The sequence below is a fragment of the Felis catus genome, chromosome B3 (genome assembly GCF_018350175.1).
Source record: "Felis catus isolate Fca126 chromosome B3, F.catus_Fca126_mat1.0, whole genome shotgun sequence".
Lineage (NCBI taxonomy): Eukaryota > Metazoa > Chordata > Mammalia > Carnivora > Felidae > Felis > Felis catus.
Window position 1 is genome coordinate 41458389 of NC_058373.1, and position 25282 is coordinate 41483670.

At 46.0% G+C, this 25282-nt stretch overlaps 1 long non-coding RNA gene across 1 annotated transcript; it reads right to left on the bottom strand.

Annotated features, from left to right (window-relative positions):
* Positions 1-221: 221 nt before the first annotated feature.
* On the bottom strand, positions 222-25121 carry LOC123385898. The gene is made up of 3 exons (XR_006599148.1): positions 23724-25121; positions 16525-16625; positions 222-3776 (listed from the first exon to the last, which is right to left on the bottom strand). It is a non-coding gene; the product is annotated as an uncharacterized LOC123385898 (long non-coding RNA).
* Between the last annotated feature and the right edge of the window lie 161 nt (positions 25122-25282).

The following is a 25282-nucleotide window of genomic DNA, read 5'->3' on the forward strand; positions in this document are numbered from 1 at the left end:
TCAGAGACACATTTAAATCTCCTCCCCTTCTGGCTTCATGCTCAACTTTTCATTGATTCCAGGCTGACATTTTCTTTCTTTTTTTTTTTTTTCTGATTTTTTAATGTTTACTTATTTTTGAGAGAGAGAGAAAGAGAGAGCATGCGCACGCGAGCATGAGCGGGGAGGGGCGGAGAGAAAGGGAGACACAGATCTGAAGCAGGCTCCGGACTCTGACCTGTCAGTACAGAGCCCAACACGGGGCTCGAACTCACAAGCTGTGAGATCATGATCTGAGCCGAAGTCAGGTGCTTCACCGACTGAGCCATCCAGGCATCCCTGGGCTAACATTTTCTTTCAGTGACTCAACAAGGACAGATGACACCCATGGTTGATGGCTCCTCCCTCATTTGTTCCTGGTCTGTCACGATCACTACATGATGGACTCTAGGAAAACAGTCATTGAGGAAAAATGGATGGCAGAGAGAGAAAATAATAGATCTTAACTTTTATCCCCAAGCCAGCCCTTGTCAGCTGAAAGCACATGTCTCCAGCCCCTGAGATGCCTATTTGCCAGCATTTGAGACATACTGGCTCTTCTGGCGGGAGCTGTCACAAGAGGGCAGATATAAAAAAGCTACAGCCTTTCAACTGGGAAGGGAAGAGGCCCAGAGGCTGTCCCAAGCCTCCCTCCCCTCAGCTAAGGCTACAGTGCCTACAACCCCGAAGTCACAGTGAAACAAATGGCAGCATTCCCTCCACCTGCAGGAACCCCCTTTTCCTCTTTTCTGCACGTAGAACTCCTAACCTGTCCTTCCAAGCCCAACTCAACTGCTACACTTCCAGGAAGCCTCACCCACCCCTCCACTGTGAGTCCCCTGGGGTGTGCCAAGGGTCCATGAGACATCAGGTGTGGAAGGACAGAATGCCTAGCACAGCAACCTTCCTCTTCGCCCCTGCGGTAGGGTCCTCGTGAGGGTCACTGGACACCGTGTGTGTATGTGAACAGGCTTTCCAAACTATAAGGCACTATATTCAAATTAATTTATCTGCCTGGGTTTAGTTAGTTGCTTGTACCTGCTCCTAAACAGGTACTCTTTGAGGACTTTTTTTTTTCTTTCAAGGTGTAGCCTCATCATTTTGCACAATGCTGGGGCACAAAGGTAGGCACTTGACAGACATGCCTCTGGGCATGGGAGCTGCCTTCACAAAGGCCCACAGCCTGGCCAGGAAGGCTGGCACCTGACTCTTTGGAGGAGCACAGCAGTTAGTTCTAACTTAAGGCCCCAGACTGGCTGTCACATCTTCCCCTGAGACCCGTGTGACCCTGTTTATCTTTGCCTGCCCCGAGCAGCTCTTGCAACCCACTCTTCTAGAATCCTAGGACCTCCCACTTGCTCCCCCAGCACTTGACCATGGCCTCTTTCCTGCCCACCACGGCTGCATCTCAAACTGGACCTGTTATTGCTTCCCTAGCACTGACTACTACGTGACTGACTCAGGTTTTGTCTTATTAAGGCAGGCTTTGGACCTCGTGGGTGGCCCAAAGCTCAATAACTTTATGCTGAAAGTGGAGAGGATATCAGTGTTGTGAACTGACGGGCCAGCATTAGTGGAGAGAGCAGGGGCAGACCTGGGGGCAGATCGTGGAGGAGTTCTTTACTAGCTGTGTCAGAGTGGCCGGTTGCCGAACTTCTTATAATCTGAGTTTTCTCATCTGTACATGGGATCAAAAGACACACACACCCTAACGCATAGAGTCGCTCTGAAGAGTAAATACGATGACACATACTAAGCCTCTGGCCTTGTGCCTGATACGTGGCATATTCTAAGTATGAGTTTCCTTCCTTTCCTCTTCGGCTAAGATCTCTTCCAAGTCTAAAAGTTCATGAGCCTTTGAAACACATATTCCCATATAAACCTGTAAGTCGGGAAGGTCACCCAGCTGCCAGAAAGTTTATCTTTCCAGAGGAACAAGGATCTCAGGTGGCAGATAACCTATGGCCCATGTCACCTGAATCAGATCTCTTACTCCCAGTCTAAAGTCCCGTGGATGGGAAGAAAGAGGGTATTGCAGGCAGGCAGAGTTCTCAAACCATACTCGACCGAGTAGGTGAAAGCGGATTCGGTCCACCGAGCAGCAGCAAGTGAGCGAAAGTCCAGGGGGGCCTGGGATTGACGCCGGGGGTGCAGGGGGAGGGCGGCCCCGCTCTGTCGGCACGGAGCCTGTGGTCTCTAACACGGGCTCCCATGAAAACAGAGGGGGAAGATCTGGGGCAGCACTTGCCCTCCCTCTTCTCTTCAGGCGGGTAAAGCGGGTAGACTTTGGAGGGGCCAAACTGACCTGGAGGTGGGAAAGTTAATGGAGTCTGTCTCTTAGAGCGGTGGTTCTGAGGAGCAGCACCAGGAGCACCTGGGTTTGTCAGGCCCCACACCAGACCTACTGAATCGGAAGCTCTGGGGGTGGCCCCCAACTATCTGTACTATATATCTACATATATAATGTTAATTTATTTGGGAGACACAGAATGAGAGCGGGGGAGGGACAGAGAGCTACAGGAACAGAGCCTCCAAGGCAGGCTTTGGGCTGAGAGCAGGGAGCCTGGTGTGGGGGCTTGAACTCACACACCAAATGGTGAGATCAGGACCTGGGCCGAAGTCAGACACTTAACCGACTGAGCCACCCAGGCGCCCCCCTCCCCCCCCAACTACCTGATTGTAATAAGCCCTCCCAGTGACTCTGGTGCATGCGAAAGTTTGAGGACCCCTGACTTAGCACACACTTTTGTTAATTTACCTGAAAGTCCCCTCCCATTCTGAAGTGGTGGGGCATGGCATGAGGGTGAATGGTCGTAATTTTTGGAGACAAGAAGACCTCAATTCATATCCTGGCTCTGCCCCTACATGCCCCTACGTGGCCTTGGACAAGTGCATCAGCCTCTCTGAATCCTGACCTCCTCAAGTGTACAATACCTGGTTTGTAGGATTAGGTGGTTAGGTGTGGAGAGAACATGCAGAAAGCATTTAGCAGAGTGCCTGGCACAGAGAAGGTGCTCATCATCATCATCCTACCCACCATGACTACGAACACGTCCCTGGTCGAGTAAGAATTCTAGATGCATCTAAGGAAAATCTTCAGGTTGAATATGGATCGTCTTGTTCCATGAGCGTTTAACATGCTGCTCAGAATGCCACTTCTCATTCAGCCAGCAACGACAATTCCTTTCAAGTTTGAAATCCAAATTCCAAATCCCTATCTCACTTGGGTATACCAAGTGAAAACCCGACAGGAAAAACCACTCTTATCCTAATATAACCTAGTCATTTTCTCACCCTGCCCGCTTTCCCTTTTCCTTTTAGTTAAGTCCCTTAAGCAAACAGTAGCACTGGGCAAATATTTGCTGAGTGTTAAGTGAATGGATTGACTCTATTTGATTTGAAAATGCCCAACTGTTGTGCAACAAAAGGAGTCAAGTCTGTGGCCAGGTCTTTAGGATCCTGGGTGGAAATGTGGCAGGAGTGGCCATAGCACCCACGTGGGGAGCACATTGAAATCTTGGCAAATCAGGCAGGCACTGTGGGGTTTATCAGAGACTGAGCTGACTAGGACAGGGAATGTAGGTGGTTTTCTGCATTTAGCAAAGGCTTTTTTTTTTTTTTTTTTGCAAAGGACTTTTATGATGCGATGGCTAGTGGCCCTCTATCCCTGGCTGTCCACGTACGTGTCCATGTCTGCTTCACCCTCTAAGCCTGGAGAGGAACTCGCCCTTGCCAGCAAAGCAGTTGTCCCATGGCCTCTGCAAATTAGAGCACAAAATGGGATTCCAGTTTTCCCCCTGGAGACATAAATGTAAACATTACCATTCTAGTTCTGGCTGAAAGGCATTACAGGTATCCCCTAATTATCAAAAGTTCATGTTACATCACTCTGCTTTTCAGAAAGGCCTACAGGGGCGCCTGGGTAGCTCAGTTGAGCGTCCGACTTCAGCTCAGGTCATGATCTCGTGGTTCGTGAGTTTGAGCCCCACATAGGGCTCTGTGCTGACAGCTCAGAGCCTGGAACCTGCTTTGGATTCTGTGTCTCCCTCTCGCTTTGTGCCCCTCCCCCACTCTCACTCTGCCTGTCTCTCTCTCAAAAAAATATAAACATAAAAAATGTAAAAAACAAAACAAAACAAAAAAAACCCTACATTAGTATCTATTTTCACTAGCCAAAAGAGATCTAAAGAGGATTTTCACTTTTATGATTGCAAAAACAATGCAAAAATTGGGGCCCCTGGGTGGCTCAGTTAGTTAGGCGGCTGACTTCCGCTCAGGTCATGATCTCGTGGTTGGTGGGTTCAAGCTTGGCATCGGGCTTTGTGCTGACAGCTCAGAATCTGGAGCCTGCTTCGGATTCTGTGTGTGCGTGTGTGTGTGTGTGTGTGTGTGTGTGTGTGTGTGTGTGTGTGTGTCTGCCCCTCCCCCGCTCATGCTCGGTCTCTCAAAAGTAAACATTAAAAAAAGAATTTTTTTTTTAAATGTGAAAATTGAGAATAGCATTTAGTGTTTGTTTTACAGTCAGCCACTATCAAGCACACACCCCAGCCGCAACAGCGGCGCCACCAAGCTCCTTCCGCATGAACTACACTCAGCGTGGCAGCATCCAGCCCTCACAGCCCCGAAAAGTGTCTGTGAGCATCCCAGCCTTTTCTTGACTTATGTTGTGCTTCTGTTAGCAAGATGTGTCCTAAGGAAGGCCTAAGAGAGGCAATTTTTTTTTTGGCTCTGGGAATGCTCAAAATATTTTTCCACATAAATTAACGGGGATTCCTGCTTCACTTTATACTATTATGGCTTACAAAAGTTTTCATAGTAACACTCTACTTTTGGATAGCCGGGGAAACCAACATTCAAGCCCTCAATGTCTTTAGCCTCCACATGCTGCAGTAGTCCTGGGTCTCCCTAGCTCCTGTTCTGCTCTTCTACGTTCATCCCCCCACCGTGTATGACATATATCTTCTTATTTCCTGCCCTTTCCAGAACCTGCTCAAATGTAGCTTTCTGTGAAATGGGCCCACCAGCATCCAGTGGGTTCTTGAATGCTTTCCTCAGTCTTTACTTGGCCCCGGGGTTCCCTTTTCCTCCTTCCCAACCTCAGAATTCCTAGTTTCCTTCCAGATGTGGCTCTGCTATTGCTTAAAAATGTTTTCTTAAAATGTTATTTGACATAATTTAAGACTTAAAGGGAGACTGCAGGAATAGTATACAAAGAATTCATGTACATTGTTCACCCAGATTCCCTAAATGTTAATGTCTTGCCACATTTGCCTTCATCTCTCTAGATCTGTCCGTCTATTTATCTGGATGTGTAATTTTATTTTTTCCCAACTGTTGGTGAGTTGCTTGCAGACTTTATACCCCTCTATTCCTTCAACGTGTATGTTTTCTCATCCTCTTAGCTAATCATAGAACAATTATCAAAATTAGACAATTAACTTTGATATTGATTATTATCTAACATACAGACTTTCCTCAGATTTCACAAAGTACCCCAATGCAGTCCTTTATCACAAAGGAAAGTCCAGATCATGATTCATACATTGCGTTTAGTTATGTCTCTTTTGTATTCTTTAATCTAGAAGAGTTACCTTTTTTTTTTTTTTTTTGGTCTTTCATGACATTTTTGAAGTATCTAGGCCAGTTATTTTATACAAAGCATCTCATTTTAGGTTGGCCGGTTGTTTCCTCGTGATGGGTTCATGGTGTACAGATTTGGCTGGAGTATCCCATGGGCTATGCTGTGTTCACCTGTGTTCACCCTGAGGTGTCACTATCAAGATGTCCATGAGGTCACTGTCTCATTTCTGGTCATGTTAACATTGATCACTTGGTTGATTTGTTAATGTGTCTATTCTTCCCCTGGCCAGTGAGGCCCTTTGCAAGGTTAAGGAGGGAATTGGCCTGATTCATCCTGGTGTCCTGGTACCTGAGGATGTGGAAATCCAGAGAAGTGAGGAACAAACACCAGCTGAGCCCCTCCCATGTGTCTGATTCTGTGGCTGTTTTTCATCTAAGCCTCATAACACCCTATAATTTAGTCGTTTGTGCTCATTTTGCATGTGTGCTCAGTGAAGATGAGCAATTTGCCTAAGGGTGCTTGAGTGGTAAGTACCAGGGCCAGACTCAAATCTGGTTCTGTCTGCCACTTTCTATAACACTAATGCCTTAGACACAATAGACGGTCAATGACATTCGTTAAATGGAAAAGTCTAACACCAAGACTATCAAAAAACTTAACACCCTCCTACATCAATGAGGGTGCTTTCTATCATTTATCCTTTCAACAAATATTGATGGTGGGTCTACTGTGTACCAGACAGTATTATAGATAATGGAGATATAGCAGTGAACAAATAGCTTACGTGCTAGTGGGACTCTGCAAATACCAACAAATCCAACTAAAGTGGCTTGAACAATAACAAGAAGGTTAGCTGTAGAGCAGTTCCAGGGTTGATTAATTTAGCAGCTCAAAGACGTCATGACTAAGACTCCTGTTCTCTGGAATTCTCTTAGCTCTCCCTTTAGGGATACAAGATATTTGCCTTAGTTTTAAGCAAGACATCCTCAAAGGAAACAAAGGGGGCATTCCTGCCATGAACCCTTTATACGGGCAAAGAAAGTCTTGCTAGAATCTCCCACCTACCTTCCCTTCTACCTCACTGGCCAGAATGGCATGACCAGCCCACGTCTAAATTAACCTCTTGGCAAGAGAAATGGGCTGCCACGTGGGCCTTGGGCAATTTAGATTTGTACCAAACCCCCCCCCCCCTTTTCCAGACCTCCAGGCTCAACCTTCCCCAAAGCACTTAGTTGTCAGAAGAGTAGAAGGAAAATGAACAAAATTGCAATTTTCTTTTAAGAAGGAATGAGGGGGAAAGGCTGTTGAGTAGGCAACTGACAATATTTGCCACTTTTCCCATTCATGAAATTACCAAATATTTACAAACTCTGGGGCTTCTTAGAAACTCTTCTTTATGTAAATAAAAATTTGCCTCATTGCTATTCCTTATATTCATTACATCAAGATCTACCTCTTTTTACTAAGTCATATGATGTCTCTGCCTTATCGATCTCCATATCTCTGGTCTCCTTCTAAAACAAGGTCCTCTTTACGTGACTGTAGGGAATCTTAGCCAGAGGAGGTTTAGAAAATATTTAAGAACGGTTCCTAGGATAGGCATTGACCACTGACAGGGTAGGGTCCTGGAGCATCCTCCTGGGCCAGGCATTACCATTTAGTGGCTGGATGGGGAGATCCAGGAGGATCCTAGGGGAGGAGCCAGGGAGGTTGGCAAGTGGGGGTGGGGGACGCTCAGGTCATACTATTTACCGACTGGCATGGGAATATTTATTTCAGTAATGGAACAACCAGTATGACAGTACCCATGTGACAAGCTGGACATCAGCTCTGATCTTCCCAGTGTCAGTATAGTGACCATAGTACAGTATCCCCAGCTCCTACCAGGGTCAGGCATTCAGGCTGCCTCCAGTTTTAACTGTAATATTAAGAGTATGATCAAAGGGTATGATCTAAGTTGATGTAAAAAGCATTTAAGTCATGGTTTAGAAATATCCTTGCCCACTTTTTCACAGACTGCTGCTGCTGCTGGGGAGCTGGGAGTCACAGGATGTGGTAGAGGAGGGTAGGGATGGGAGTAAGGAGAGCTGAGCTCAGGTCTGGCCAATACTCATCTACTAGAGACTGGGGACTTGGCAGTCTCTTGGCCTCTATGAAGTTTGGTTTCCCCAACTGTAAAACGAAGGAGATGCCATCTCTCCTAGTATCAGGCACAGTAGGCATCGATTGCCTCCATCGATTGCCTCCTCGATTGACTTTGGCCTGAGGCCCTGGTGACCCTTGTCACATGCTCACTATGGTCCACCACTGAGTGATCTGATGATCGAAAAGGTCCTGGAAGGTGTTGGTTCTGTGCCCTAACAAAGTGTATAGACTGCCACCTTCTGGTGTAAAGAATTAGTATCCAGATCCAGTGCTCCCCCTTGTGTCCCTGTCAAGATCTGCCCTTTGGGTGAAGCTGCAGGAGGAAGCCGAGGTGACCCCGGGGCTGGTGGTGGCTTTAGGGTGATGTCCTCCTTCTGCCAGTGAAACTCTGAGAAAGAGAAGATACTGAGTTCTGAAAAGCTGTCTCTAAGTGACAGTGCTCTTGTTTTTAGAGACTGGGAAGGTGCTGGCAAGGGCGTCTTTGCACAGACAGGAGGTCTTTGTCGGCGATTTATTAGACCCTGTGTAGAGACAGCAGTGGTCAGTCCGTCCACAAATATTTACAGAGCACTTCATACGTACCAGACAAGTGCTTTGGTAAATAAGTTTGAACAAAACAAGCCAAGTTCCTGGTCTCATTGTCTAGTGGGAAAGTTTGGTGATAAGATGAATTCTTTTTTAACTGATATACCTTAACTGAAGACAAGATGTCATCTGAACAGAAAAACTGAATGCTACAGCGACTTGTATTTCAACACCTTCCAGCTGTTTTACACATGTATGCACATTGTAAAAAGCTATAATCAAAATGCATGTTACCCTGAAGTTTGTTATAGTTCAATCATAATGAACACTCCTCTCTATGTTGCTACTTAATCTGCATAATTATCCTTATAGCTACGTAGGAGGTAAATGTGTGGCCCATCAAAATCCCTGTAGCAATTCCCTTAAGCTTAGACACATTTTTTCCCTTTTCTTTTTCTATAAGAGAAGTTGCTGATGTTGACTTCTTCATGCGGACTTTTTATTGCATTACTGTTTAGTAATCATGAATATGGTTCTAGGATCCCATGTGTTGCCATATTGCTTCCCCAAAGAGCTATTACTATTTATAATGGCATAGTTTATATTATATAAGTGAGTCGATTTTGCTGCAACATCGGGTACAGTGAATGTTGTGACTTTAACACATTTTTGAGAATTGACATTTTAAAAGAGGGTCCCAAATTTGCTTTAATCTGCATTTCTGTGGATATCAGTGCGCGGGTTCTTGTTTTGCCTGTATAATTGCTCCTTTGTGAAACGGCTGTTCTCATTGCAGTTAAACATTTGAGTCTTTCCTGTGAAGACAGAAAAGCCCCAGAACACTGCAGTATTGCAGCCCAGGGAGTCAGAATGGCACTTACTGCATTATTCACTGGGTTAATAAGTCCTTCTGGAATCTTCCTAAGAAAGCTCAGCTGTTTCAAAATCTAGAGTGCAACTCTGTTCTGCTGCCCAGAGCTACTAAGTGAGGAAAGGGATGCTGTGACACCCTTGGCTGGGCTTGACTCACTAATGGAAGGGACATAATTGCCCACTGTTTATTAAAGAGTTGGACATCAGCCCAGGTTACAATAACGCAAACGAAAATTATGTGATTGGAGAGTTAATTCGTTTCCTAGTGACTCTGAAGGATACAAAGCATCGTTGAATGTCTCTGTTGGAAAGGTCTTTCGGCTATGGCCCAGAGCCCTGGCCCAGAGCAGTCAAGTGACTTGCCCAAGCTTACAGAGAGAGCTAGAACCTCTAGCTCCTGGTTCTCATCGGTCCTAGATTTGAATCTAAATGAACCTGTGATTCTCTCCTTCCAGGCCCCTGCCCCCAACTGTCCACCTCTTCCCTGCCTGGATGACTTCCAGAACACGGTTCTGGGAACACTTTCTGTGTTGTGGGAGTTGGTTTCCTTTTCCTACCTAGCCTCCAACAAGAACTCTGGGCCTTTCCTCTCTGGGAACTCCAAGTGCCCCACCACCCAGGGATCCAAGCAAGAGCCCAAATACTTGGCTTAAGCACAAGTTCTTTTCCTGAAAGAAGACTGGAAATGTTAGAAACTGGGCCTGTGTGAGGGTGAGCGATTTTCACTCTGTCAGAAAGGCTTTGGGTTTAATAACCCACCCCACTACGGTTTTCTGGGATGATTGGATGAAGAAGGAACAAACGTTTGATTAACACATACTATGCATTAGGCCCCGCCTCATTTAGTTTCTTAAAAACACCTATAGAGTAACAGATTTGGAAATGGAGGCTCAGAGAGGTCAGGTAACTCCATCAGCTCCCGCAGCTAAGACGTGTTACTCACTGATCCTCAAGTGGGGGTACGGTGGGGACCTGGAATGGCCAATCAGAGTCTCCGGGGAGCTCTTCCAAACCATCTTGCTATGTTTTCCATTGACAATGACTGCACTGTACAGAGCCATCTATAAGATTTGTGTGCCAGGGTGCCACCCCCGGGATATTCTAGTCTGGACAGGTGTCAGTAAACTGGTGATGTATATAGTAAGAGGCAGATTGAAATCTATGTAGAGGGGCTATAATGACGGGAAGGAAAAGAAGCATGTGAAGAAATTCCTCAGGGAAAAAGAAATAGAAGACTCCTAAGGATTGGGACACAGGGAAATATAACTCAAGACCAGAGAAGAGAAGTAGTCCCAGTGGGTGGGAGGGTGCGGGGCGGTGGGGGGGGGGGGGGGAGCAGGCTGACCCATTCCCAGGAAGGAGGTGTCTGGAGGGAAGAGGGGCATGGTGCAGGCTTGGCAGGGGTGGGTGGGTGGCAGATTTATGGTAGAATCTCTCTCTACCACACTCAGAACAGAGAGGCAGCAGCTATAACCATAGAGCACTTGACCAGAGGTTCTAAGACCTAGTGCTGGCTGTGTGGCCTCAATCAAGTCACATCACCTCTCTTGGACTTGACTTCTTCTCCTTTACAAGAGGCCTAAAAATAACCTTCTCTGGCTACTTCTCAGAGAGATCATGGGAACCAACCGGGTTAACTCATATGAAAGGTTTTTGTAAATTGTGAAACACTGTGCAAATGTTCCACACGGACTACTGGGTACGGCAGTAAGTTCTAATTCGCTGTCATTCAGAATTTCAGCCCCTCAGTTTGTTTGTGGTCTGCTTTATTGGCAAGGTAGCATTTGATGCCCACTGAGAGTGTGCATGCCTACTAGACCCTGGCATAGGGTAAGCCCCCTGTTAGTGTGAATGCCCTCCCTTCCCCCAGCCCTGATGTTCTGTCCTGAGCCCATCCAGATGGATCAGCTACATAGAAAGTACCCTCTGAGACTTATCTGACTGACCTTTTTTTTTTTTAATTTTTTTTAACGTTTATTTATGTTTGAGACAGCGAGAGACAGAGCATGAACGGGGGAGGGGCAGAGAGAGAGGGAGACACAGAATCGGAAACAGGCTCCAGGCTCTGAGCCATCAGCCCAGAGCCCGACGCGGGGCTCGAACTCATGGACCACGAGATTGTGACCTGAGCTGAAGTCGGACGCCTAACCGACTGAGCCACCCAGGCGCCCCTTATCTGACTAACCTTTAAAAAAAATCCAGCTCCTTGAACATCACCCATCATCAGGGAAATACAAATCAAAACCAGAATGAGAACCCTCCTCACACCTGTCAGAATGGCTAACATGAACAACCCAGGCAACAACAGATGTTGGCGAGGATGTGGAGAGAGAGGATCTCTTTTGCACTGTTGGTGGGAATGCAAGCTGATGCAGCCACTCTGGAAATCAGTGTGGAGGTTCCTCAAAAAGTTAAAAATAGACCTACCCTACGACCCAGCAATTGTACTACTAGGTATTTATCCAAGGAATACAGGTGTGCTGTTTCAAAGGGACACATGCACCCCAGTGTTTATAGCAGCACTATAGACAATAGCCAAAGTATGGAAAGAGCTCACATGTTCATTGACAGATGAATGGATAAAGAAGATGTGGTGGGTGTGTATACACACACACACACACACACACATATGTGTATATACACACACATATATATGTATACATATATATATACATATGCATACATACATACAAACAATGGAATATTACTTGACAATCAAAAAGAACGAAATCTTGCCATTTGCAACTACGTGGATGGAACTAGAGGGTAGAGGGTATTATGCTAAGCGAAATTATCCAGACAAAGACAAATGTCATATGACTTCACTCATATGAGGAATTTAAGATACAAAACAGATGACCATAAGGGAAGGGAAGCAAAACTAATATAAAAACAAGGAAGGGAACAAAACATAAGAGACTCTTAAATACAGAGAATAAACTGAGGGTTGCTGGAGGGGTTATGCGTGGGGGGGATGGGCTAAGTGGGTAAGGGACATTAATGAAGACATTTGTTGGGATGGGCACTGGGTGTTATACATAGGGGATGAGTCACTGGAATCTACTCCTGACATCATTATAGCACTATATGCTAACTAACTTGGATGTAAAATACATACATACCTACATACATACATACATACGTAAAATTTAAAAAACCAGCTCTTGATCTTTAAAGAGTTTTTAGTGAAAAGTTCATTCATACAACAAAACACATACTGACCTTAAGAAAAAATATCCCCCAAATCTCCTGTGAAGCCCTTACTTGTCCTTCCCAGATGCTGCCCCTTCACTCTGCTAGCCTCACTCTGTGTCGATCTTTCTTGTCCTTTTGAAAAATAACTTCATTACATATTTGATATCCCTAAGAAATGTATTAGTTTTTTTCTGTTTCTGAACTTTTTTCAAAGTTTTAATTTTTTTAAACGTTTATTTTTATTTTTGAGAATAAAATAGAGAGAGGGAGAGAGGGACAGAGTGTGAATGGGGGAGGGGCAGAGAGAGGCAGACACAGAATCCTAAACACGCTCCAGGCTCTGAGTTGTCAGCACAGAGCCCGACACAGGGCTCCAACCCACGAACCATGAGATCATGACCTGAGCTGAAGTTGGATGCTTAACTGACTGAGCCACTCAGGCACCCCTAATGTTTACTTAATTTTGAGAGACAGAGAGAGACAGAACACAAGCAAGGGAGGGGCAGAGAGAAAGGGAGACATAGACTCTGAAGCAGGCTCCAGGCTCTGAGCTGTTAGCACAGAGCCTGATGTGGGGCTCAAACCTATGAACCGTGAATTCATGACCTGAGCCGAAGTCAGATGCTTAAAAGACTAAGCCACCCAGGTGCCTGTATCTGAACTTTTAAAGTTAATTTATTTTGAGAGAGAGAGAGAGAGAGAGAGAGAGAGAGAGAGCGAGCGCGTGACAAAGGGACAGACAAAGAGGAGGGAGGGGGAGAGGGGGAGAGAGAGGGGGAGAGAGAGAGGGAGAGAGAATATCCCAAGCGGGCTCTGCAGTGTCAGTGTAGAGCCCAATGCAAGGCTTGAACTCACAAACCAGGATTAGCACCTGAGCCGAAATCAAGAGTTGGATGCTTAACTGACTGAACCACCCAGGCACCCCTTGTCTCTGAACTTTTATAAAGAGGATTGTACTATAAGTATGTTTCTATAACTTACTTCTTGCATCTGTGATGTCCCTGTGGTGATAGATACAGCTGCAGCTCATTCATTTTTCACTGGTATATAGTATTCCATGATGGGGATGTGCTATCATTCACTTACCTGTCCTACAGCAAATGGACATTGGGTTGTTTCCAGTTTGAGAATATTACAAACAAGACTTTTATAGGTCTCCTGTAGCGTATGGGTAAGAGCTTGTATGTATCTACAAGTGGAAGTGCTGGGTCATTTAGCATGTAGGTCTTTAATTTTTAAGATAAGGCCAAACTCTTCCAACAGGTTATACAACTTAACACTCACACCAACAGTATATGAGAATTCGCACTGTTCTGCATTCCTGTTCATGCTTGATTGCTTCTAAATTTCTGGTTACTGTGGACAAGACAAATCTTGATTAACAACAGATAGGAAGTAGGAAGGCACTTGTCTGTCAGCCAGGGCTCGAGACTGACTCACCAGAGAAGAAATCCCACCTGATCCTGTGACTAGCTACAGCCAGCTCCGTAGCACCATCCAGTATTTGCTCATTTTGGTTTTGGTTTGCATTTCTTTATTAATAAGGACGTTGCGCATCTTTTCATGTACTTGTGGCCTTTTGGTCTTCATGCCTGAAATGCCTGTTCATGTCTTTTGCCCATTTAAAAAATTAAGTTTTTTCCTATTGAGTTGTAGCTGCCTTTTATAGATTCTGGACACGAATTCTTTGCCAGTTGTATGTGTGATAGTGATCTTCTCCTAGTCTCTGGCTTGTCTTGTCACTCTCTGTGATTTTTTCCCCCCAGTGAATAGAAGTTCTTATTTTAATGCACAGTCCATCTTTCCCTTCATCATTTCCTTCACTTTGGGCATCTTGTTTAGGAAATTATTTTTCACCTGAGATCACACAGATAATCTCCTACATTTCCTGCTGTAAGTTACAAAATTCCAAATGCCTTTCTTAGGACTGTTCTGTCTTCCGAGCTCCTATCTTTCCATAAAATGTAAGCCAGAGGTTATTTCTATTCTAGTATGTCTCCTCTCAGCACAGAGGGCTTTGAGTTCTGACAGGGGCCAAGAGAAAGACATCATTGGGGGCTGCAGGCTTGGCCCTCAAAGGCCCTGTGTCCTGCATCCTTCAGCTGCTCCAAAGCCCCTAGGAGGCGCCTCCACACCAGATATGGAGCTCCCTACCCTACAATCTGCTCGGCTCAAAGGTGGTGAAGCCCGTCCCTCGGCCCTGCTCAGCTGTGCCCAGCTCCTGCCCCCATGCTCTCACCTCCCAGCAGCCCGCCAGGGTGGCACCTTTGCATCAGCTAACATCCTCCTGCTGTCACCCAGCTTCACACTGGGCCTGAGCCTCTGGGGCTCAGGCCTCTCCTTGGTTTGGAAAGAACCACATGAAAGCTTCCTCGCCAGTCTTTCAAACCCGTCCTCCTCCCTCTTGCTCTGTCTCCTTTCCTGGAATTCCTCCTGATTCTGTATGGTCATTTGGAGGACCCTCACAACAGTTTGTTATTAGGTCAGATGCTGCTATCTATGGTTTAATTCTGCCCCAAACCTCTTTGGCATGTAACTGATGGAACTACAGGCTCCTCAAAGGACCAAAACTCTTAGGAGATCACAAAAAGTGTAACATACTGAGGGTGAGGCATGGTGCCCTTTGCCTGTCTGAATACTCCATTTCATTTTCACCAGTTAATAGCTGCCTATTTCTTTTTACCTCAGTTTTCTTATCTGGAAGACCCAGTTAATAATCACAGTATTATAGGGGTGCCTGGGTGGCTTAGTCGGTTAAGTGTCTGACTTCGGCTCAGATCATGATCTCACCATTCGTGGGTTCGAGCCCCGCGTTGGGCTCTGTGCTGAACTCTTGCTCAGAGCCTGGAGCCTGCTTCAGATTCTGTGTCTCCTTCTCTTTCTGCCCCTCCCCATCTCGTGCTCTGTCTCACTCTGTCTCTCAAAAATAAATAAATGTAATAAAAATTTTTTTTTAAATAAAGAAATAATCGTAGTATTACAGATGAAATGAGACAACACAGGGAAGGCTCACTGTGCTTGGCACTTAATAGGAATCCATAAGCCTTTGTTTCCTGTTGTCTTAGCTTGAGTTCCCCAGAAAACAGAGCCTGCAGCCGGGCTTATGCACTGATGCTTTATTGGCTGGCTTCACCCAGGGCAACAAGAGTGAGGGGGAAAAGAGAAGAGAGGGAGGAAGGAAGAGCAAATACTGGATGGTGGTACTGAGCTGGCATGGCGGGTTATGGGGTCATGTGGGATTTCTCTGAAGAGACCGTCTAGAGCCTTGGAGGAGAGAAGAACACCTTACTTGCCAGCACCTTCCTATTTCCTGTCTCTGGCTAATCAAAGTTTGCCCTACGGGGTACTTAGCCCTTGCATTTCTGCACGCCCCTACAAGCCCACCCCCCTGAGACTTCGGGCAACCTCTGGAGAAGCCAAGGCCTCTATGAGTCAGGTGAGCTCAGGTCCGGGGGTCTGAGCTACTGTGGTTCTTGCTGTGGTGGGCAGGATGGAAGCACCTAGTACTCTGGCCCTTGTCCTTAGAGGAGGTGGAGGCAACCAGTGGCACTGGGAGAGGGGGTGATGGTGGTAGCTGCTAGGACCTTATGAGCTCACAAATAGTATGAGCTCTGCCAGGACCCCTTGGGCCAAGAATTAAGGAGAGGGGTCAAGGCCTGGGACAAGGAATGTTTGAGGGCCAAGGAGACATAATAGGGAGCATATAAACTGGATCTGGTACATCTTTCACTCCTAGGTTTATGTGACCTCTGCTTCCCAGAACAGCGCATCCACACGGACGTAGGTATGTCCATATTCCTTAACTCATTCGACATTTATTTGCACAGTACCCATAAGGGTGCAGAGATGAATGAAGCACGCATCCAGCACATGACTTCATGCACTGTGCAGATAGTCTATTGGGGAAGGACCAGTGGAGTGAACTTCATATGGCCACTGAATGCTATGCAGAGTTATGTTAGCATTATCGGTTATTCCAGGGTTCAGCAAGAATTTTCTGTAGAAGGCTAGAGAGCAAATAGTTCAGGCTTGGCAGGCCACATACAGCTCTTGCATTCTGTTTATATCCCTTTGAAAACGCAAACACCTTTCTTAACTTGTATTCCCAATAAAAACAGACTGGGGGCGCTAAGAATCTCCCGACCTAAGTGGCTTAGCACATTGAAGGTTTAGACTTGCTCACTTACTGTCCCAGGCAGCCTCAGTGATCTCCTGAGCAGCTAGGCTCCGTGTGGTACTTCAGGGACCCAGGCCACCTCCATCTTGTGAGGCCACCATCTCTGCCATTCTGTGAAAGGAGAAAGGAGGGTTGAAGGCTTGCCTGAGATCTTTGAAGAGGCACATTACTTCTGCACACATGTTCTTGGTTAGAATTCAAACGGTCCCAACAGAACCGCAAGGGATATGAGGAAATCACTTTCCAGTATGTCTAGGAAGAGGCAACAGCTTGATAAATACATTATAGCACTGTCTGTGGCAGAGAGTAAAGAGGACTTTAAGACACGTGCCTGTGTCAGAGGAGCCCAGGATCTGGCTGGGGAGAAAAGTGAGCATGTATGAAAATGTGAGTAACAGCACAATTGCAAACACTGTGTCAACCATGGCATTCGCAGGATAGGTGCTGACTATATCAGTAACTATACGATAACAAAAGACTGTAAGAGTTCACAGAACCAAGAGATCGAACTGATCTGGAGTAGTTGGATAAAGTTTCCTGGAGAAGGCGACTTGAATTAGGTCTTGAAGGACTGGTGAAATGTAGCCAGAGGCAGAGGAAGGGGGCAGCAGCATCAACAAAAGGGTCACCCCGGAGAAGGTGGCAAAGTCCCGAGTTAACACTCGGTAAAGTGCACGGGCTAACCAGTCCTGATGATTACTGGCCAGGTGAATCTCAGTTGTTGGGTCTGGGAAAGGTTCCTAGGGCCGGGACCCCGAGGTGTGTGTGTGCGTGGGTGCTCAGGACAGCAGTTAGAGATGACTTCCGATCGATTTAACCACCCTGCTGAAGGATGTTATTCGTCTTTGAACACCCAGGATGGCTCTATCAGTGCCTGCTGGCTAAACATCTGCCCTGCATTGGAGACTAATGGCAGCTGAGGCTGTAAAGTCACGTTGGAGTTAAGTTGTGAAGGGCTTTAACATTTTTTTTCATTTTATTTATTTGAGAGAGAGAGAGAGAGCACAATCAGGGGAAAGGGGCAGTGGGGGGAGAGGGGGAGGAGGAGGAGGAGGAAGGGGAGGGGGAGAGAGAGAAACAATCTTTAAAATTTTTTTTAAAAATTTTTAATGTTTTTATTTATTTTTGAAGGAGAGAGAGCGAATGGGGGAGGGGCAGAGAGAGAGGGAGACACAGAATCCAAAGCAAGCTCCAGGCTCCAGTCAGCACAGAGCTGGATGCGGGGCTCGAACTCACAGACCGCGAGATCATGAGTGGAACAGAAGTTGGACGCTCAACCGACTGAGCCACCCAGGCACCCCCCCACCAAAAAAACTTTTTTTAACATTTATTCAGGTTTTGAGAGACAGAGAGCATGAGCAGGGGAGGGGAAAGACAGAGAGGGAGACACAGAATCCAAAGCAGGCTTCAGGCTCTGAGCTGTCAGCACAAAGCCCAATGCCGGGCTTGAACTCAGGAACCGTGAGACCACAACCTGAGCTGAAGTCAGATGCTTAACCAACTGAGCCACCAAGGCACCACAAATTGTGAAGGGCTTTAAACACCCAGGTGCTTGGGATTCCCAAAGGTGAACATCGTTTATTTTCAGAGACAAAACTTAGGACCCCCCCCCCCCCCGCCAATAAACATCTAATAATGAATGGTTAAAAAAACAATAGTCTATCTATACAATGGAATAGCCTGTAATCAATGAAAATCAAGTTCCTGATGACTCATTAATGACATGGAATAAGAGAAAAATAGGAAACTATCAAGTAGAATACCAATAATTAAAACTATAAAGATATTAAGAATAAACATTAAACTGTAAATTATGGTTATTTTTGATGGTAGTAGGATGCTTGATTTTTCTTTTCATAATTTTTTGTGTTTTAACTTTCTGTAATGAGTACATAGAATTTTTAGAGTGACTAACATGTAATAAATATTCTTTTTCAAATGCAAAGCTTAAACACGTGGAGTTTGGTCAGGTGGTTGCTGTTTCTGTTTTACTGTTTCCGTGCAGGTGGATCCTATCTTCATATCCACAGCATGCAGCATCTGTTCACCCACATCGTTCAGTTCACAGTGGCTGAGTGCCATCTGTGCCTGTGGTAGGAGACTTCGCTTGCCACTGTGCATATGACTGGAAAACCCTCCTGACTTGTCATCATTCTTGAAAGGTCTTCCAGGGCACCTGTAATTTTAGCCATTTCCTGAGGCTTCTGGAGCTCCAGGGTGAATATCTAGATCAGGAAAGCACCTGATCACTGGGAGTAGGAGCTCCGAGATGTGGGAAGGCGGAAGATGGCCATAGAACTACAGGGAGTGAGATCCCATTCAGACAGAACTTCTCAATGTGTAGATGACAAAAATGAGGCCAGCAAGAGGAAGGGTCCTGCTCAAGATTACACAGTCAGTCAGTGGTAAATGGGGACTTGGGCCCAGGTCTCCAGCATCCTGTGCTGTCATTAATAGTCACGGGCCTGTAGGGGCACCTGGGTGGCTAGATTGGTTAAGCGTCTGACTTTGGCTCAGGCCATGATATGGTGGTTTCTGGGTTCAAGCCCCTTGTTGGGCTCTGTGCTGACAGCTCGGAGCCTGGAGCCTGCCTTGGGTTCTGTGTGTCCTCCTCTCTCTCTCTGCCCCTCCCCTGCTCAAGATCTGTCTCTCTCAAAAGTAAATAAACATTAAAAAACAATTAAAAAAATTTTTTTAAACAAAACAAATGAGTCACAGGCCTGTAGACAACTGGCTTTTCTAGGTTCTGGTCAAATTCATTTTTTTTTGCCTGCTTTTCAGATGTAGTGTAGGTTGAAGTTCACTGAATCGTTTCTATTTCTTGTCTATTCAGTTTATTCAAGTCTCTTTAACTGCATGCTGATCTTGTTTAAATCCAATATAGTACCAAAATAGTGAAAAGATTCTCTGAAAACAGTTTGGCAGTTTCTGAAAAATGTTTGTAAACAGTTACTGTAAGACCCAGCAAAAGCCATTCCTACATATATACCCAAGAGACTGTAAGCACAGGTCCACTTAAAATCACACACCCATGTTCATAGCAGCATTATCCATGATAGCCAAAAAGTGGAAACCTCCATGCCCACCAACTGATGAATGGATAAGCAAACCATCCTATAACCATACAATGGCACCTTATATGGCAATTAAGAAGGAATGAAGTGCTGATACATGCTCAAGCATGGATGCACCTTGAGAACATTTGCTAAGTGAAAGAAGCCAGTCACCAAAGACATGTTGGATGGTTCCATTTGTATGCAATTTCCAGAAAAGGCATCTCCATGGAGACAGCATAGATTCGTGGTTTCCAGAGGCTGGGGGAAGATGAATGGTAGTAACTGCTAACGGATATGGCATTTCTTTACCGAATGATAAAAATGTTCTGGAAGGAGATAGTGGAGGAAAACCACAATGAGAGTTTTGTAATACAACGATCTAGAAGCTAGATGCGTGAGCCTAACAGAGCATTTATATGCAGGTCTTCTGCTCCAAGTCGAGTGGTGGAATGCATTCTGCCTTATGAGGTAGCTAATGAGATACTAATTAGAATCCTAGTTCCTCCACTAGCCAGATGCAAGGCCTTAGTCAAGTTGCTCACTCCTGATCAACCTCTGTTTCCTCATCTGTGAAATGGGGCAATGAAGTCTGTCTAGCAGGTAGTTGCACGTACAGAGCCTCACACTCATCACTTGGTTGCCTTTGGCTTCCCTTTCTCACCTCTTCTCCTGTCTCGGGAGCTGTGCACTATTGGGGGTGTTTGCCCTCCTTAGCAGGTGCAAGACGACCTCCTGACACAGGGGTCTGGAAGCTTTTCTGAGTGAGGGCTTCTCAAGTATCACAGGCACAGGCATCATTTCTTTCCCATAGCTTTTCTCTAACTCTGTAGTTGGTGACTAGAACAAGGCTTCTCACACCAAAATGTACATTGAATCGCTTGGGGATCTTAAAATGTAGATTCTGAATTTCTGAGTCACAAGTCTGGGGTGGAACCCGAGAGTCTGCATTTCTAAACATCTCCCAGGTTGTGCTATTGTTTCTCATCCTTGCAAACACCTGCGAAGTATGGTACGAAGTCCCTGGAAATGTTAAGTTAGAATAACTGATGGACCCTTGAGCATGTAGCAAACTTTGAGTGTCAGTATAAGGTCCATAGAGATAAAATAAATTAATATGGGTTCTATAAGAGGCTTACAGAGATAGCGTCAGAAATACTATCAAGATTTTTTGTAAGTCCTTTCAGGTATTCACAGAAATATCTAGAGCCTTCCACGAGAGCCCAGAGACGACATACGAAATTCTAATTAGAACCATAAATAGCCAGAGTTGCATGAAGTGTCCACGCTTTCCAAGCACAGCTTTATTTATTTATTTTTAAAAATTTTTTTTTTCAACGTTTATTTATTTTTGGGACAGAGAGAGACAGAGCATGAACGGGGGAGGGGCAGAGAGAGAGGGAGACACAGAATCGGAAACAGGCTCCAGGCTCTGAGCCATCAGCCCAGAGCCTGATGCGGGGCTCGAACTCACGGACCGCGAGATCGTGACCTGGCTGAAGTCGGACGCTTAACCGACTGCGCCACCCAGGCGCCCCTCAAGCACAGCTTTAAACTAGTATCTCCTTCAGTCTTGCTTAGACCAAGTCTAGGAAGTAGGTAGAAGAGGAACGATTGTCCTTATTTTGTAGATGACAAAGTTGAGGTTCAAGCAGGTTAAGGGGCCTGTGAAGGGCACCTGGACAGTCAGTGGCTGAGCCAGGCATATGGAAGGCCCCTCCTCCCAGCACCTGGGTCCCCTCCCCTCCCCTTCTGAGGACATGACACAGGATTCTGTGCAACTCCACATCTTCCCTCTGGTGGGTGGACAAACTAGGCAGCTTCAGGGATAAAGAGGCAAGAGAGAGAACCTCTAGCAAAGAGTATCGGCAGAGGTCTAAGATAATAGAGCTAGTAATAGTCCTGCCCTTCTCTTTGCCCCCCGACCCCTATCAGAACTAAAAAATGTCACAGTCTTGCCTACACTAAAACAAGCCTGTTTGGGATCAAAACACCCACGTTGCTATCTTCTTGCTCTCTTTGTTTATAGGACACAGGAAGGCCAAAGGTCCCCAGCCTTCAGCGTGTCCCCAGACTCCCTTTCACACAGCCTACCATGGCCTATCTGACTTGGCCCCTGAAACCTCTCAGGCCTTTGGCGAGGGGCCCAGTGGGAAGGCAGAAACAATCTCTCTTCAGAGTTGGAGTTAGTGTCTGATAATTCATCAGCCGGGCATTCGCAAGTCTTAAGGGTAGGTGTGATTTTCAACCTTAATGTTTTAATTTCCATGCTGGGGCTCCACCCCTGGAGATCTGTGGTGGGGCTCGCATTTCTTCAAGTTTTCCAAGCATGCTAATGGGTAGCCAGAGTGGCGAGGATTTGTGGATCCCCCAACCCCAAAGACAGGTTACTTCTCTCCATTCTGTCCCATGTAGAGAGACTTTGCTCACCCTAGATTAAACATGTTACATGAATTTCATTCCACACAAATTAAGTTGTGTGTAGGAAGTGCAGGCTGGAAGGGAGACTGGTTCATTTCGTGGTTCTACCACTTGCCCCTCTCAGACAGCCCATGAGTGTGTTATGGGCACAGACCTTTGGGTTTGCCTCCCGACTCCACTGCTGATGAATTCAACACACTGCTAAATCCTTCCCAAGCCTCAGCTTAATCTTATCTGTGACATGGGGCTGTGTTTTGTAGAAGGGATGCAGGGCTGGGAAGAGGGCATACTTGTCTGGCCCTGAGCATGAGGGTCCCTGTAAGGGTTGCATCCTAGGCACCTCACTTGCCTCACCTCGGTCCTTGCTCTGAGTGGGTGCAAGGAGACAGCGCATGCTCAGTGCTTAGCATCGTGTCAGGTGTAAGCCAAGCACTCAATAAATGGTGAGCAGGAGCCAAGAGGTGGGTCTACTACGTGCCTCTCAACTCAGCTGATTCCATTGTGTTTTATTCCACCCTAACAAGTGAAATTCCATTCCTTTCTATTTAACTCAGGTCAACAACCCAATTCCATCCCTCCTCTCCACCCCCCACCCCCCAACTCCTGCAGCTTTCGGAACTGGCCACAGCAACTTCATTTCACTCAGTTCAATTCTTCTAACATCCCCCGACTCTCAGAATTGTCAGATTCAATGACCACAAACACGCAGGGCGCCCAGTTTAGATAATCACGGAGCAATTATTTTAGCATCAGTATGTCCATGCTATGTTCAAGTTTAAACTGGAAATAGATCAGGCATAGTGTTATTTGGCCGCACCACCACCTGCCCTTCACCGCTCAGGCAGAGTTGAGCTCTCTGCTCGCTGGGGCTTTTTCTGCCCGCCTTAGGGCATTTACAGTGTAAGACAAGTTGTAAGGGCTCCCTAGCAGACTGGGAGCACCTGGAAGACGACACTAATTCATATCTCTGTTTCTATCACTTAGCATAGCTCCCGGGACTGTTTGAGGAAGATAGGAAGGAAGGAAGGGAGTGAGGGAGCGAAGGAGAAAGAAAAGGAAACAAGGAAGGAAGGAAAGTTTGGTTGTCCACTCATCTCATTTAGCATATGAAAACGGAGAAGCAAAAATTACTCCCTCCTTTGTGCTCAACACTTTGTAATTTCAGTAATTAACACATGCCCAGTGTTTTAACATTTACAAATAGATTACACATGTTTATCTTATTTAATCTTCATATTAAGGCTTTTTTCTAATGTTTATTTATTTTTGAGAGAGAGAGAGACAGCGCGAGCAGGGAAGGGGCAGAGCAAGAGAGAAACCCAGAATCCCAGGCAGGCTCCAGGCTCTGAGCTGTCAGCACAGAGCCCAACACGGGGCTCGAACCCACAAACCTCGAGATCATGACCTGAGCTGAAGTCAGACGCTTAACCAACTGAGCTACTCAGGCGCCTCTGGTTTTTTCAATGTTTATTTATTTTTGAGAGAGAGAGAGAATGCAGGAGCAGGGGAGGGGCAAAGAGAGAGGAAGAGAGAATCCCAAGCAGGCCCCACACCCCACACTGTCAGTGCAGAGCCCGACACAAGGCTTGAACCCACAAACCACGATATCATGACCTGAGCTGAAATCAAGAGTCTGACACTTAACCGACTGAGCCACCCGGGCGCCCCTTCATATCAAGACTTTAGAATAGGTCTTATTTTTAACCGCAGGCGGCAGAGTTGGCTGCCCACTCACCAGTTATTCCGGGGGTCCCCATCTGTCTCCTTTTCCGTGTGAATATTGGGCCTCGGCTTTGTTCCTCCTTCCTGGGCCTCAGAGGGGGTGGGCGCTGCTCCCCGATTCCCAGATCTCGGAGCAGCACAGGGCAGGGTGGGGGGCACTCCCTTTGCTAGCCGCCAGTTAGGCACCTGGCACAGTTCTAGAGGGATGCAGGAGCAAGTCTGGTGAAGGGCTTCGAGGAACGATCCTCCTCGCTCTTCACAGAGCTGCTGTTCTGCTCCTTGGCTGCTGTTGCGTCTGAGTTTGAGGCCTGGAGGAGGAGCGGTTATCCTGAGCAGACACGGGCAGAGCAGGGAGACGGAAGGAACCTGGGGGCTGGAGAACAGCCTGGAGCTGAGAGAGCCCACCCTGACCCTCCTCCCTCCCACTTCTCCCTGCGAGACTCTCGATTGTCTCAGCTGTTGTGAGTTGGGTTTTCTGTTCTTTGCAGCTGAAAGCATTCCGCTCGACACGCTCCTTCTCGTGGGTGAGAACAAATTGAGGCATCAGAAGGGAAATGACTTCCCCGGGCCGAGTAGCTGGTAAACCGCAGAAAAGGGTCCCAGTCCCAGCTGTCCCTGAGTTCAGGTCCAAGGCTGCCTCCACTATGCCTCATGGCCCTCGCTCACCATCGTTCCCTCCTTGGGGTTTGCCACCTTAACTCAGATTCCCACTGTTCAGCTGTCTCTTTGGGTTGAGTAAGATATTGAGGACCTTTATAAAAATGCAACTACATTTGTATTTCACTTCTGAACGTGTATGTCTGTGCAGTGTGACAGATTGTTCTTTTCTCCCCTGAGAAGTAACAATTAATCCACTTTATTATATCAGCAGATTATCTTTTTTTTTTTTAATCTAATTTCTTGTCAAACAGGCTAACATACAGTGTATACAGCGTGCTCTTGGTTTTGGGGGTAGATTCCCGTGGTTCATCCCTTACACACAACACCCAGTGCTCATCCCAGGTTACCGTGTGGATACACTTGCTCACACAGGTGACTTTTCTTGTAGCCCAAAGAGGGATTTTTCTCCTTTTGAAAACACATTTTCCCCAGAAGGATGAAACATTTTAAAAGCATGTATTTTCGTAGTATGTAGGAATTACAAATAATCTTTTTTTTTTTTTTTTTTTTTTTAAGTCGCAAGGCACAGGGCTGGTCAGCAGATGTGAGGGCTTTAAATTTGCTTTCAGGTCTCCCTTCTAATTTATTCTTCATCTTTCACAAGTGGTATCAGAACATAAAGATTTCATCCTCCCTGCAGAGAATTAAAAGCACTTCACGTGAAAAATCAACTTTTTTTTCCTAGTAAGAAAAATAGTGTGATATCAGGGATTGTGAATATAATTAATGCCGCTGAATTACACACTTAAAAATGGGTACAATGGCACATTTTATGTTATATATTTTTTACCATGATTTAAAATTTAATAATATATCAAAAGCCTTAAGTTATATACTTTAAATGGGTGAATTGTATGGTAAGTGAATTATATCTCAATAAAGCAGTTAAAAAAAGTAGAAAGGGCTATTATT